The 13,700-nt window shown below is 42.1% G+C and overlaps 1 protein-coding gene across 2 annotated transcripts in view; it reads left to right on the forward strand.

The window, feature by feature from the left end:
- Positions 1-13,700, forward strand: part of EFR3B (EFR3 homolog B) — a 614,353-nt gene that overhangs the window by 455,201 nt on the left and 145,452 nt on the right. The gene's annotated exons all lie outside the window — the stretch shown is intronic.

A 13,700-nucleotide genomic window follows, 5' to 3' on the forward strand; every position in this document is an offset into this window, starting at 1 on the left:
TTAATATGGTTTGTCCTACAAGATGATGAAGGACAATATATGGACTCGGTGGCCAGCTCAGGCTTACTGTGCTCTGTTTTATTAAAAAAAAAAAAAACTTATATTGAGAAACCAAGATATTTACTGCATATGTCTGACTGGGGTATCATTGACTTATCAACATATCAAGGATGGGAACGCAATTTATATTTTCTCTTGTGTTGATGGGAAGGGAGATGCTGAACACCTGTTTGTAACCGCAATATCTCTCCTCATTTCCCTAACAACCCACATGTTTTCCCTTTTTTTACTCCCCTTTGCCGTAGTTTGGCAACACTCCTGCAGTATTCCAATACTTTTCAGGGTTAAGGCTTACATTTTAAACATAAACTTCCTGAACATCAGATGGTTAATGTATTTACTCCACAGTGTTTTTGGGCTTGTTATATGTTTTGTTATGGAGTATCACTAATTTGTGTTAATTTAAATACATTATTTAAAAAACGTTTTACTGAGCTAAACACTGAAGACCTTCCAGAGGTTTTTGCCATGCCTCTTACTTTATTCGAAGCTCCGGAGCTTCCAGTCCTACTGCGTCTTTCGTCATGAACCCATTTGAACAGAATATCTGGAGGCATTTCCACTGACCGAGGAGACCTATGCGTTGCTTCCTTATTTTATTGTTTGCTGTAGGAATGTGCTCTTCCAGATAGCCAGCGACGCTTCTATGTAATATATTGTAAACAGCAAGAAAATAGATCTTAGTTTGCCCAACAGAGGTAGAACTTTCTTGATATTAGAATCAACTTTTTGGGATGTCACCATCCAGGGAATAACATTTTAATCAGCACATTCGAACCTTCCGACAAACTGAAACTCACCCAGGAAGTGTTAAACTCCATCATGAATGCATAGGATATAACTCTTGTTGACCAGCTCACAACAAGAACCAACTGAACATGCCACAATTATATCTCGTGGATTCAAGCGAGAGCTCTCATGAGACGACAATTTCAGTCATTTTGTGGAGATTTGATGATCCTTGTCCCAAACTTCCAAAGACATTCTATATTGTTGCTGTGATTTTTCTTGCTGCTATCAACACAGTTCTCATTATTGGAACCAATTCACCACTCTTAAACAGCTGACAAGAAGCTCTTTTTTGCAGCCCACACTAGCTGAACCTTGCAGAGCTGTATGGAGATCCTAAGAGGATTTATTAGTTCTGCAATGTTATCCTCTGGGAGGAAGAACAAGTTCTGCATTCAGGTATAGTGCAATGACTTATGGGACTAATCTCCAGGAGTTAAGGTGAGTGGTGGGCATGGTCCTAGGCAGCAACAGCAGTACACCATCCGGCGGCATGAGGCCAGACAGGTGCAAAATATTGTCGCAGCCAAATGTTATTCTAGGGAGATCGGTCTCTGCCAATAGAGGCTGCCAGCTCTGGCCTAGAGTCGGGCTGAACCAACCTGGGGGCTCAGGCCTCACGAAGACCAGGGAAATAGGGACTCCTTCAGTCCTCTTCTCCACTGCCCTGCGGCGACGGGTGCTGAAGTGAATTTAGGAATTGGGTTTTCCTTACAAAAGCAGTCGCGGTTGAGGGGACCTGCACAAAAAGGCTGCAGGTGGCGTCGGTGTGCCCACGAGGGAGGAATTCACGATGGACTCAGGCTCTGGAAGCATTGGGTACCTTGATAACACTAGTGGCCCACTTCGACACGTGCTTGGTGGCTCAGGTGCAGTGGTGCTTGGCAGAGTCCGGTTTTAGTGGTTCCAGAGCCCTTTCTTTGGAGTTTCTGCAGGATGCAGGGAAGAGTTTCACTGTCCCATGGGAGGTCTTAGGTCTTTATCGAAGGCATTCTGTTCTCCCAAGTTTCTGGAGTCAACAGCTGCAAGACGAGTCAACTTTGGCTCAGTTTTCGAAGAGGGATGCAGTCAGGCCGGTGGGGCTAATACCAGGTCAGCTTCTTCTCTACTCTCTGCTTTTGTGGCTCTTCCATCTCCTCTCTCTTCTTAGGTCATCAGGCTCAGTTTCTCTAACTGCCTAGTCTAAATCCTGAATTTAGGGCTGTTAAGGGAGTGTAGGGTAGTAGCCAATGGGCTACTGACCGTTGGGGGTCACAACGCCCACTATATGACCACTTCCTGCGGGAAGTGGGCATAAGTCTGTCCCAGGATTTCTAAGTAAGGCATCACAAAGATTACTACTTCTAAAAAGTTGTCCCTACATCTGTTTACCCCACCTTAAGGATGGTACTAGCCTGGGAGTGGCACGTGTACCCGACTAGCTAATTTTCCCTCGTCCCACGCGCCAACGGGGTCTGGACAAAGTGGGGGTTGGCTTCCCCTCCTGTATGGGGAACCAGATTTTCATTCCAAAGGCGGCATCTCTCTGAAGCTGTCTCTCAAGTAAGGATAATCAGCTGGTCATCCTGTGGGAGGGGTGTTACACCATCTTCCCGGCCAGGCTTTTGTTCCGAGTCTCCTGAGAGGAAAATGTGCTCACCCTAGGAGGACAGAACAGTGTCTTGGTTGGCAGGCTGGTAGAGACCAGTCAGGGGGCACACCAGATGCTGGTAGGTGTTCAGGGGGCACCCCAAAGGTGGCCTCAGGATACATGTATTGATGAGTCCATCAATGGAATCATTGTGAGTTCATCGGTATGATATGTTTCATACCAAACATCCATATCTTCAGTGAAGGCATCACGAAGCTGGGGAACTCATTTTCACCAGCGTCTAGCACCTGTTTTAAAATGCCATCCCCAGTGACTTTTACTGGCAGTAGTAGGACTACCCAGCACCGGGGTATATCTTCTCATGCAGGTATGCCCTCTCATGTGGTATTAAGCACCCTGCCTTAGTGCTAGTTGTCCTGCTGTAGGGGTGATTTACAAATACTATATTCAGTGGTAGGGTACATCGCACACAGGGCTATGTGACATGTCGTCTTTTTACTTTTGCCTTCACCAAGACACACAGTCTGCGATGGCAGCACTGTATGTGCTTCGTGAGGGGTTCCTCGGGGTGGCACAATTTATGTTGGAGCCCTTGGGGACCAGTTCTACCATTTATTAGGGACTTACAGACGGTGTTAAAAAGTTTGTCAATACGTTAAACAATTGTACATTTTTAGGGAAAGAACACTGGTATTAGGGACCTGGTTAGTAGGAACCCAGTATACTTCAGTCAAAGGTGCATAAAATACCAGGCAAATAATGGGGGGGGGTCGAGCGCTACTGCTACCTATACCTGTTATGGCAGGTAGACAAGTCTCAGCAGTCCACAGTGGCAGAGAGATGTGTTTGGAACTAAATTAGATATGGAAGCTCTTGTGTACCCACTGGTCATATCTATCGTGTGCTGTTGGGGGTGAAGGTGAACTGTAGTACCACCTTGTGGACAGTGTCTTGAACCACTGATTACTGGTTTACCAATCTCACATTACACAAGTTTCATAGAGTTTGCTTTGGTACTGGAGATTTGGCAACTTCTGCTGTCTTGGATAAACTAGATTTAGTACTATGCATACATACATTTTGGTTGGATAGTGACTCTTTACCAAGCCGGACCGTAGAATTTCATTGGGTAAAATAATTTTCTCAGTGCACTCCCTACTCAACAGGCCCTGTTGCTTGCAAAACTCAGGCCTCAAAATTATAATGCTCTTGACCCATAAACTGGTCTCAAATTATGTGATCCTGGGCAAATATTTCAATGCACTGAACCACCATTATCACATATGAGATAGCACATTCAAATAGGCGAGTTCAGCATGTCTTCTGTAGAAAAAACACTTTTGTTTGATTTAATAAACTGAACCTTTGCTCAATATAGAATACAAATCTTGCCACATATAGGATATACATGACCGCTGACTTGCGTCTTAGTTCATTAGCCCGCATTGTCATCAGTGCAGAGGCAGGAATGTTTTTCAAATCTTGTTTAAAAACTATTTCTTTTAATAAATCAGACCTGAAGCATGAACCCTTATTTTTAATCAGTAGATTGTCAATTGAAATGGCCACAACATTTCCCACGAACGTTTGGTTTTACTGATGAAACTATATATGATGTACAATGTTTGGAAATCGAGTTTCTGCAAATATTTATCATTTGCAGATCACATAAACTGTTCTGATTTGTTTTGCTTCTATTTAAATCTTTGTTTTCATCCCACGTCTGAGTTACAAAAAGTATTCTTTTTTAATTCCTGATATATTTTGAAATACTTGTACTATTTCTTTACAAGCTGTTGAAATGTTGTGTTCGAATAAAAACTGACATCTTACAGCCTTTTTTTTCCTAATACTTATCTGACAGCTCACTTGACAAAAACCTCTAACTGTAATAATAGAAAGAAAAGTAAACACTATTTTCCAGGCTACCTAGAGCAACAATTAGTAAAAAGACAAACTGGCATTTGTCCTCTGAACTTGAACAGACAGCAAATGTGTCATGATAAAAACAAGATGTATTGCTCATTCAATTTCTGAATGAACAGAACACCTGTTCCTTCCAGCTTAAGTTCACTCCATAGTGAGTGGGCGAGTAGAGGCCTGAAACTGCATGTGGTTTTGATGTCCCTATCCTGGAAGACAAAGGTTATTTAAATGCAGCAGCGACTTTCCAGCCATCTGTAGTCTCATGTTGCTATTACTACAGGTAGATGTAACTCTTAAAATCTCCTGAAAGAAATTACTAACCTGAGCATATTCCAGCCATGGGCAAAGTGGGCAATTGCCTAGGTTCCTAATCTTCCTCCTTGGTATATGATTAGGACAGTAGAAATCTTCTGTCCTCTTTGTCCATCTCACCCTCTCTCTAATGACTCTTTCTCTTGTAGTGTAGTTCCTATATTCCCAATAGGCTCTGCGCATTGGAATAGTATATCCTATAGATAGGACGTAGGTCAGTAGGTCTCTATCGAATGTACTAAACTTAATAGTGAGTGCCAGCTAGCTCAGAGGTCACTAGAAACTTTCTTGAATACACAAGAAGGGATTCGTTTCTGACAACCGCATAAACATGACAACTTTGATTCACTAGGACTGGAATAACTATCTTCAGAGTCGTGGAAACAATAGATAAGTATTTCATTCAGTCAATCGTGAATGCTCGTTTCTACAGAGTTGCAGAGAAATAGTGAGATGGGCATTTTCAATAAAAAGGGTTTATTGAACAGTCTTCTTTCTCATGCAAGAGAGGTGAACTGCTACAATCGTTAGGCAGAATGCAAAGCATAATGCGTACAGCGTAAACAGTAATATGAAATAATACTGTAAGAGCATTGTATGGTTTCTAAGCCATATAAAAATACATACATAAATAACACAGGCTAAAATACTCAACTGGTGCTTCTAGAATACGCCTACCCCAATATACCTAACCTAAGTCTAGTACAAGGGAAGAAGTAAGTATGGTCTTTAGCATAGGTTTAGTTTTGCCAAGAATCTACCAAAGGTTTCCCTAGGTTCTAATCAGCTCCATACCTTGGAATGAAGGAGGTCTGGTATCTCTGTCTCGGGACTCGATTTCCCAACACCCCGCAAGGGGAGTCCGAAACACTGGAGCTGGATTTCTCCGCAGAGAAGGGCAGATCCTGATCAGTGCGTCAGCTGGAGAGTCAGCTTCCTTCGGCACTTGCTGTAGCGAGCTGCGTCAGGCAAGTAGGTCGTCGAACTGCTCCGAAACACCGTGCTTTGCTATAGCAAGTGAAGGTATATTTACACCTTGAAGGTGTTTAGGAATGCCATGTTTGACGTAAAGTCGGGCATATGAACGTCATGAATGAACCCCTAGGGAAGAGTTGTTCATTGTAAAGTAACTGAGTTCTTGGAGAAATGAATATTCAAGCAAGGAGAAGTCCCTAATGGCTTAAGCTGGTTTTCCAAGAAATCGTTGTGACGTTTGGTGAACGGATGTAAGTAGCCATGCCTGTATTTGGGTAGCATGGGCTATGCCTAAATAAGGTCTTGATTTCTATGCCTATATAAGGGCAACGTGAATTGTACCTATATAAGGGCATGAATCGGGAAAATCCATTTGGAATCTAAAACGCCATATAACACCCACTCCACTTTCTTATGTACGACTTCTACTAAATACTAAGTTCTAAACATGTATAAACGTATCTAAAAACTATCTATACAACAAGTGTTTAAAACTCACCCAAAGACACATAAAAATGCATTGGTACTGGTTGTACACGAAAAGAGCATTTGTGCTGTATGCATTCAAGCAATGTTTCATTCAAAGCATATAGTTGACATTTTGAAAAATGCTATCTGAATGAATCACGAAAATACATTTATGAAATGGCTCGTAAATACAGAAGAGAAAGGCTTCTGAAACCATTTCATGTAATAGAAAAATAACTGTTGGTATGACGACAAGGTCACATATTGTCGCTGGAAGTATTTCAAAGAATTCTAGTTCTCTATGAATAGTTCTACTTTAAGCAGATTACTTTGTTCCAAAAACAAAAAATACAAATTTGGAAAAATAATAATCATAGAAAATAGAGTTCCAAAGTTAGAACTTTGTTTTGAAAAAATTAAGGTCGAATTCAGAGTCTCTCAGAACACTGTGACCCAAATCAAAAGTCAGTGTTGGTATTTGGAGAAAACATCAAATCTTCTAAGTCTGTAAAACATTTGTCTACCATTGTAGGGGAAAGTTGGATTACCTCGTTAAGGAGATCAACCGCACATAGATGTGAAGCATTGCCGTCAGCATTGGTCGCATTAGCAATGTTCGAATCAAATGTTACCTGTGTGCCTGTCGTTTCTCGTACCTCAGCAGTAGCATTTTGCATCTGTGAGATCTCAATGAATGCCATCATCAGAATTGGTAACCGCTGGGGACAACACAGTGAATGGGCCGTTACTGGTTCAAGCAAAGTATCAACATCCGTTGGCATGACTGATGGGAGTGTCAGACAGGTGTCTAGCATGCATTCTTCTCCGCATAGGAAGCATCGTAGAACAGGTAAGATGCAATCTTGCCAAATTGGTCTGAATGATAGAAACCATGTGCTATTCAATTCTCTTAGATGAGGTAGTCCCAAAATGTGGACTATGTGCTCATGACACTTTATCGCCAGTAGAGTTGTCTCCATGGTGAATTGGGTGTCGCTGGTAAATTGACTTGCCATATCGCAGCAGTAGGAGCAAAAATAGTATCCCTGCAGCGAGTCCCAAATGAGAGGCAATCCGCCAAACACAGACTGCACGAAGTTTGGAAATATTCCTAGGACTGCTTCAAAAGGTGCTAACAGCCCAGAAAATACTGTCTTAAATACATGTACAATACCACTCGTATCAGACATGTTTAAGATACGACCTAACATTTCTGAGAAATGTATAGGGCAATTTGTAGTTAAGATAGGCATGTATCTCTGCAGAAGTCCTTGCGACTTGCAGGTCATGCGTTTCTTTGGCCAAAGTCAGTGGCACAGTTTTTAGCAAAAGAATGGCTTTCATTCTGCTTAAAGTATCAATTCGTATAGAAGAGATGTGAGGGAAGGCCATAAAGGAGACTCCCGGTCTGTCTTGGTTTTAGGAAACAATACTTGCATACAGCAAGTGACCCTGGCTGACACAGTTACTAGATATGGTATTCCTGGCAGCATGCCACAGCAGCTGTGATCGTTCAACATAATGTAACTTCCATTTCAAAGTTGTCCAAAAAGTGGATCAATCACCACAGCCGGAAAACATTGCAGGTGGCAGGATAAGTTGTTAGAGGAACCATGGCAGGCCCCGTTTAGGCTTATACCCTGACAAAGGAGGGAACCGCTTAGTGCGTTTTCACAGTTTTTCCCGCTAAGAAACACTTCACGACCCCCACTCCAACATCTGTAAGTGTATGGTAATTCCCAGGATGTCTTGATGTATTCTTTACCCAACCTTTCATATGTGCCTGCTGGTATGTGTTTTAGGCAATATTGAAAATGGAAAATTGTAACAGGCAGAGTGATTGTTCCATGTATAATCCATTCCGTAGCTGGTTTCTCAGCGACAGTAAATGGCAATCTTTCCAGTTTATCAATGCTCAGCACTGTATAGTCTGCTCCCATTTGCGCCAATTTGATCTGTTTATCAGTGAGATTAAATTCTGAAAACAGTGACGTAGTATTGATTAAATGCCAAGGCACCTAGCCTGAACGAAGGTTTTGTAACGTCCAGCATAGTAGCATTATAGAACGTAATTGCGACTGACCATGTTGCAACATGACCAAGTCCTGTTCCATGATGTCTAATACAGAAGATTCTATGCTGTCCAAAGAATATATCCTGGACTACCGAGTCGTTAACCCATTGTCAACCACAGAGAGAGATTCCTCTAAGTTAATACGATCAATTTCTCGTATTCTTTCTGCAGTCTCTGATTGCATAATCTTCCATATTTCATTATATGCAGCATATATACCGGCATATATAAAATGTTTATGACGCAGTGTTCTTGGTCCTAGCAAGAATTCCCTTAGATCAGCGCCATCTTTAAGTAAAGATAAGTGTTGTTTAACATCCTTAAGTGTAGATTTCTGTAGCCATTCAAGGCATAACTTCCCTACACTGTATGGTTTTACCATTCCTGGATGCTGTCTCTGAACATATCTTGGATCTGGCCTATTGAATTTGAACCCCCGTGTTTTATTCAGGAATCTATCTTGACAGGTGTTTGTGGGCCAGATTAACCATTTCTTCCAATCGGGGTCTGTTCCGTTGTGATGCAAAATAGTATGTGCATTGACCTCCCCTTCTAAAGTATAATCACTAAGTAGGTATGGACGGTTTGTTTAAGTCTTTTATCATGGCTAACCCAAGACAAGACGTCTGTTGGACAGTGTCATTCAAAAACATAATTTGCTCTGGGATAATGCAGGCTCTAAATAAAGCTTCTATCCCCTGCACTTGCCAATCTTTTGTGCCCCTGACAGTTTTTGTCTCATTGTTGTATTTTCAAAAGTCCAAACCTGGTGTAGACAGCAAAGCATAAAAGGCTGCAGAATACATTTTTGGGTATTTAACATACTGTTCAATCCTGTTTTGTTTACATTTTTAAAGTAAAAAGATTCTGGATTTGATAAATTGAAATCTGAAAAGTATGAAAATTTACCATTAAATGTTTTTGAGCTACCCTTTGATGGCGTAGGACAATGTTCCCATTGGTTATACATTAACCACATTGGTGCTAAGGCAATTCCCGCTGGGTGCTGATATTTTACAATTCCCATTGTTCATGACAAGGTCAGCTCGTCATTAGCACAGCTCCAGTGTACTGCATGACGAGCTGACCTTGTCATGAGCATGGAAGGGGTTAATATATTTCTAGGATTTGCAGATTTGTGCAAGAAATGATGACCATAGTGATTATACCAATATATTTGTTCATAATCTATTTTTTATAAAAAATGTTATTTTTATTTACTTATGTTTTATATAGCGCTGGCTAGACCCGGAGGTATCAGAGCGCTTTACATAAGGACACAGCGAGTTACAAGTTACAAAAGTTTCACAAAAGTTACATAATGGATAAATAAACAAAACAGGAGTAAATTAGCAAACACGAAAGTCAGGATAGGAGAGACCAGGGGCAGCAGTTAATCCACATGAAGGAGACAGCAGCGGGGAAGAAAATGAGACAAATGTCCGTGATCCAGCTTGGTAGGTGACGGCCATAGCAGTGTGCCAGGGCCAATCTCCCCTATAGCTGTTGGAGCAGCTCCACCGGGAAGCGGCCATGTATGCGTTTAGGGCTCCGCCAGAGAAGAGTGAGGATCAGGAGGGGATCAGAAGGATAAATAAACAATACAGGAGTAAATTAGCGAACACGAAAGTCAGGATATGAAAGACCAGGGACAGCAGGTATCCCACAGGAAGGAGACACCGGGGAAAAAATCGAGACACATGTCCATGATCCGGCTGGGTAGGTGACGGCCATAGCGGTGTGCCAGGGCCAATCTCCCCTATAGCTGTCGGTGCAGCTCCACCAGGAAGTGGCCATGTATGCGTTTAGGGCTCCGCTAGAGAGGAGTGAGGCTCAGGAGGGGATCAGAAGGTTAGAAGCCAAAGACAGGTGGTAGGCGCTTGCGAGGATGGCAGGGTAGGAGTGGTGTGGTTTTGGCAGCCATCTTCGAGTCAGGCACGTCGAGTCTGTTAGTCTCCATGGCTCAGTGGCTTGTTCTAGTTTCCTTCTAAATATTCATGATTAGAAAATACTGCAGACATTTCTGAGTCTGACATGATATTATTAACAGTCTCGAAGTCCAAATCATCAGAAAAGGTACTAGATGAAACAAAGTCATTCAAGGAAATCTTGAACTGTTGTGGAATCTTCAACAGCTCCGCAGGGCCCAAAATGTCATAATCAGTTCTGTCGCAAGCTACACCTCCAGGTATAGGAACGGCTGTGATGTTCACTGATGACAAGTCTCTTTGTTCACAATTCGATGATTTGTGTGGCTTGAGGAGTAAGTTGATGTTCTTACTTGCTGTGTCCTTTTGTACATATCTTCCATTTATTAGCATTCCCAAAGTTATTACCAGAGTCAACCAAAGTAGAAGAAAAAGCACACCCAACACAATCCAAAGTTCAATCCATGGTGAAACCAGATCAGTCTTTTCCAGGTGATGAAAAAGGTCTGTTGCTTGTTCTTTAAAAGTTCTTTTTACTGGCGTTGTTTCAGGCTCACTGGGATCCTCGGAAAACGTATCAAAGTTCATAAAAAAGCCAGAGGCAGTTCTGTCAATTGTTGGGATTGCATCAGGATTAATTGAAATCGCTGGAACCACTTGATCACTTGTTACATTTGTATCGTCAGATGCTATTTCATTGTAGACAGGCATTTCTTGACGAACTGTTCTTTGGGTTTCAAGAGGTTCAAGTTCCATAGCTTTGTTGCTTAGTTATTCATTTCGCACTGCAGATGCTTAACCCCTTCAGCGCTAATGACAAGGGTAACTCGTCATGGACTTTCCATTGATTTCAATGGAAAGTCAATGGACCTCGCACACACCCCTTAGCAGCCAAGTGGTTAAAAGGTGATGAGTCTCTCAGTTTGAACCTCTTGTCTAGTAGCCAGATTCGGGCGTCTGCTACATCGGCGTAGTTTACTTGGCCTACTACTTAAGATCGGCCACATGATGTGGTTTGACCAGGTCGATTGACACAGACCTGTTCTCCTTTTTACCAGCAAGGGGCGGCAGTAATACTGTTCTTGATCCGTGGATTGCTAGGACAGGTACTGGTTGTCTTTAAGAAGGCCCAAATTCCTTCTTGTCCGCGATCTTTTCTCTGACTAGATCCCCAATCTGTGGGATCCAGACAGGCCTTGCTGGGACAGTAGGTTTCTCTTCAGTGGTTGTTGGCTTCAGGAACACATTACTCTGTTTCGTTCTTATTTCATTCAAGACCTGCAAAATAGCCAAACGATCTTTGATATCAAAGGGTTTTTGGTCTACCACTGAAGTCTGACAGTCGAGGTCCACCACGATCATTCTGGTCCTAAAAAGGACTTCATATGGAGTGATATGCCCTAGCGACCTTCTTGGCAGATTGTTAAGACTACTTTGGACACTTATTAGATGTTTGACCCACCCATCTCCCGAGCCTAATATCCTAGCTGTTATTGATTGCTTTATGTCCCGTTTTTTTCTCTCTGCAACCGAATTTCCCTCAGGATGGAATGGACTAGAGTACCGTAATGCACTCCCAGATTAGCCATGGCCTCCTTGTAAGCTTTAGAGCTAAATGCAGGACCCTAGTCAGAATGTAGCGTGCTGACTGCGTATGTGCCGATAAAGACTCCCAAATCTTTTATAACAGTTCGGGCGCAGCCGAGCGCTGAGGCCACATCCAAATGAACTTTGTCTTAGTTTTTATGGGATTGCAATTGTCCACAAGGACGTCTGCGTGTAGATAGTCTAATGCTGTCTAACAGTGGTGTCTGTACAGGGCTGGATATGCTGTAATCCGGTATCTGGCGGCGTTCTGTGCTGCGATCTCTATTGCAGTCAATGACAAACATATGACTGTGAGCCTTCATTCCTGGCCACCAGTACGTCTCTTTAGCAGTTAATATTGTTTTAGAGATCCCGTGATGCATCAGACCCTCTCCCAAATGTGCTTTGTATATCAAAGCTACCCTAAGTTTCTTGTTTGGAATCACTCTATCCCCCACTCCAGGGATTCAAGCAAAAGGAACAGAGTTTGCATCAATTACATATGAGTATTTGAGTGGAAACCCTTTCGGTAACGTTTTACCACTGTCTTTGCTTGAAGCATTGACAGCTTGCATTATTTCACCATCTATTTTTGTTTTTGAACGAGTGATTGCAGCTACGGAAGCCACTTGCACAGCTGCCTTCGCGGCTTCATCAGCCAATGAATTCCCTGCAATGTGAATGCCATCACGTTGATGACTCAGCTTATGTATCACATGAGTGTTTTGTAGTTCTTGTCGTAACTGAACTACTTGTTCCCAAAGCAACTTCTGCTTGATTGTGCCCCCTTTTGCATCTCTGTAACCGTTCTAAATCCAATTTTGCAAGTATTCATTGTAAGATTGAACACAATAATACGAATGGCACACTATGAGTGTGGGGAATTCACAGTCCGTATTCTCAAGCGCCATCTTAAGTGCTTGTAGTTCAGCTCGCTGAGCTGTACAATCTCCTAGAGATTGAGTTTTGGTGACCATAGGTTGGAATTTGCCATCTTGCCAATGACCTTTAACGATCGCGCATGCAGCACTATAAGCTTGTATACCCCCTCGTAGCGGGCTGTGCTGATCCGGCAGTATAAATTATACATTCATACTGCTCTAGAGGCAGAATTTCAGTAGGCAGATGACATTCTTGTTCATATTGTAGAAATTCTTGTATTTTCAGATATGGATCAAAAACGTATTCAACGTCTGTTGCAGCAAGAGAATTAACCCATTGTATCCATCTCGGATGTAAAGCTTTAGCATTTGGAATGCTCGCTTTCGTCGCTGCCTCTAAGGCAGGTACAGGTGTAACGACCATAATGCGCTTACCCTGTGCGATGGCTCTCTTTTGCTACTGCAGTTTGAACCGCTTTCAGAATTTTTTCTGTAGAAGTGAATTTAATTTCTGCTTGTGTGTATAAGTGTGATTTGTAAGCTATTGGTACTTTCACCTTTGTTAAAAGTTAAGTATGTGAATCCGCATTGTCCTGGAATGATTCGGATCACTAAGTTGCATATGTTTACGCATGTTTGTAAATGTTTTGTTGCTAACATGTCTGTTTGCAATGAACGCAAAATTTCTGTGTGTTTTTATGTCCAATTATTGGTTTTAAAATCAGGTTTGATTAATTTGTAGAGAGTTTTAACCCTTTCTGTGTAATTTAGAATGTATGTTCTTCTGAAATTCAGGAAACCTAGAATCAACTGTAAGTTTTTCTGCGTTTTTGGAGGTTGGAGCAGCGCACACTTTTCTAAAAAGTTGTCTGCCAGGCTTTTGCCTTCACTTGATAACTCATATCCTAAGAAAAGGACCTTGAGGTGGGCAATTCTTGATTTCCTAAAATTGAATTTGTACCCGTCAGAGGCGAAGCCAAGTATAATGGTGTTCACTCTGTTCAAGTGCCTGTCCAAGTCTTCATCTGTCAGATAGATGTCATCGACATATGACAACGCTTCCTCATCATATGTTTGTAGTAACTCTGTTACTCTTGCTCAAAATAACC

This window comes from Lissotriton helveticus, chromosome 6 (genome assembly GCF_964261635.1).
Source record: "Lissotriton helveticus chromosome 6, aLisHel1.1, whole genome shotgun sequence".
Taxonomy (NCBI): domain Eukaryota; kingdom Metazoa; phylum Chordata; class Amphibia; order Caudata; family Salamandridae; genus Lissotriton; species Lissotriton helveticus.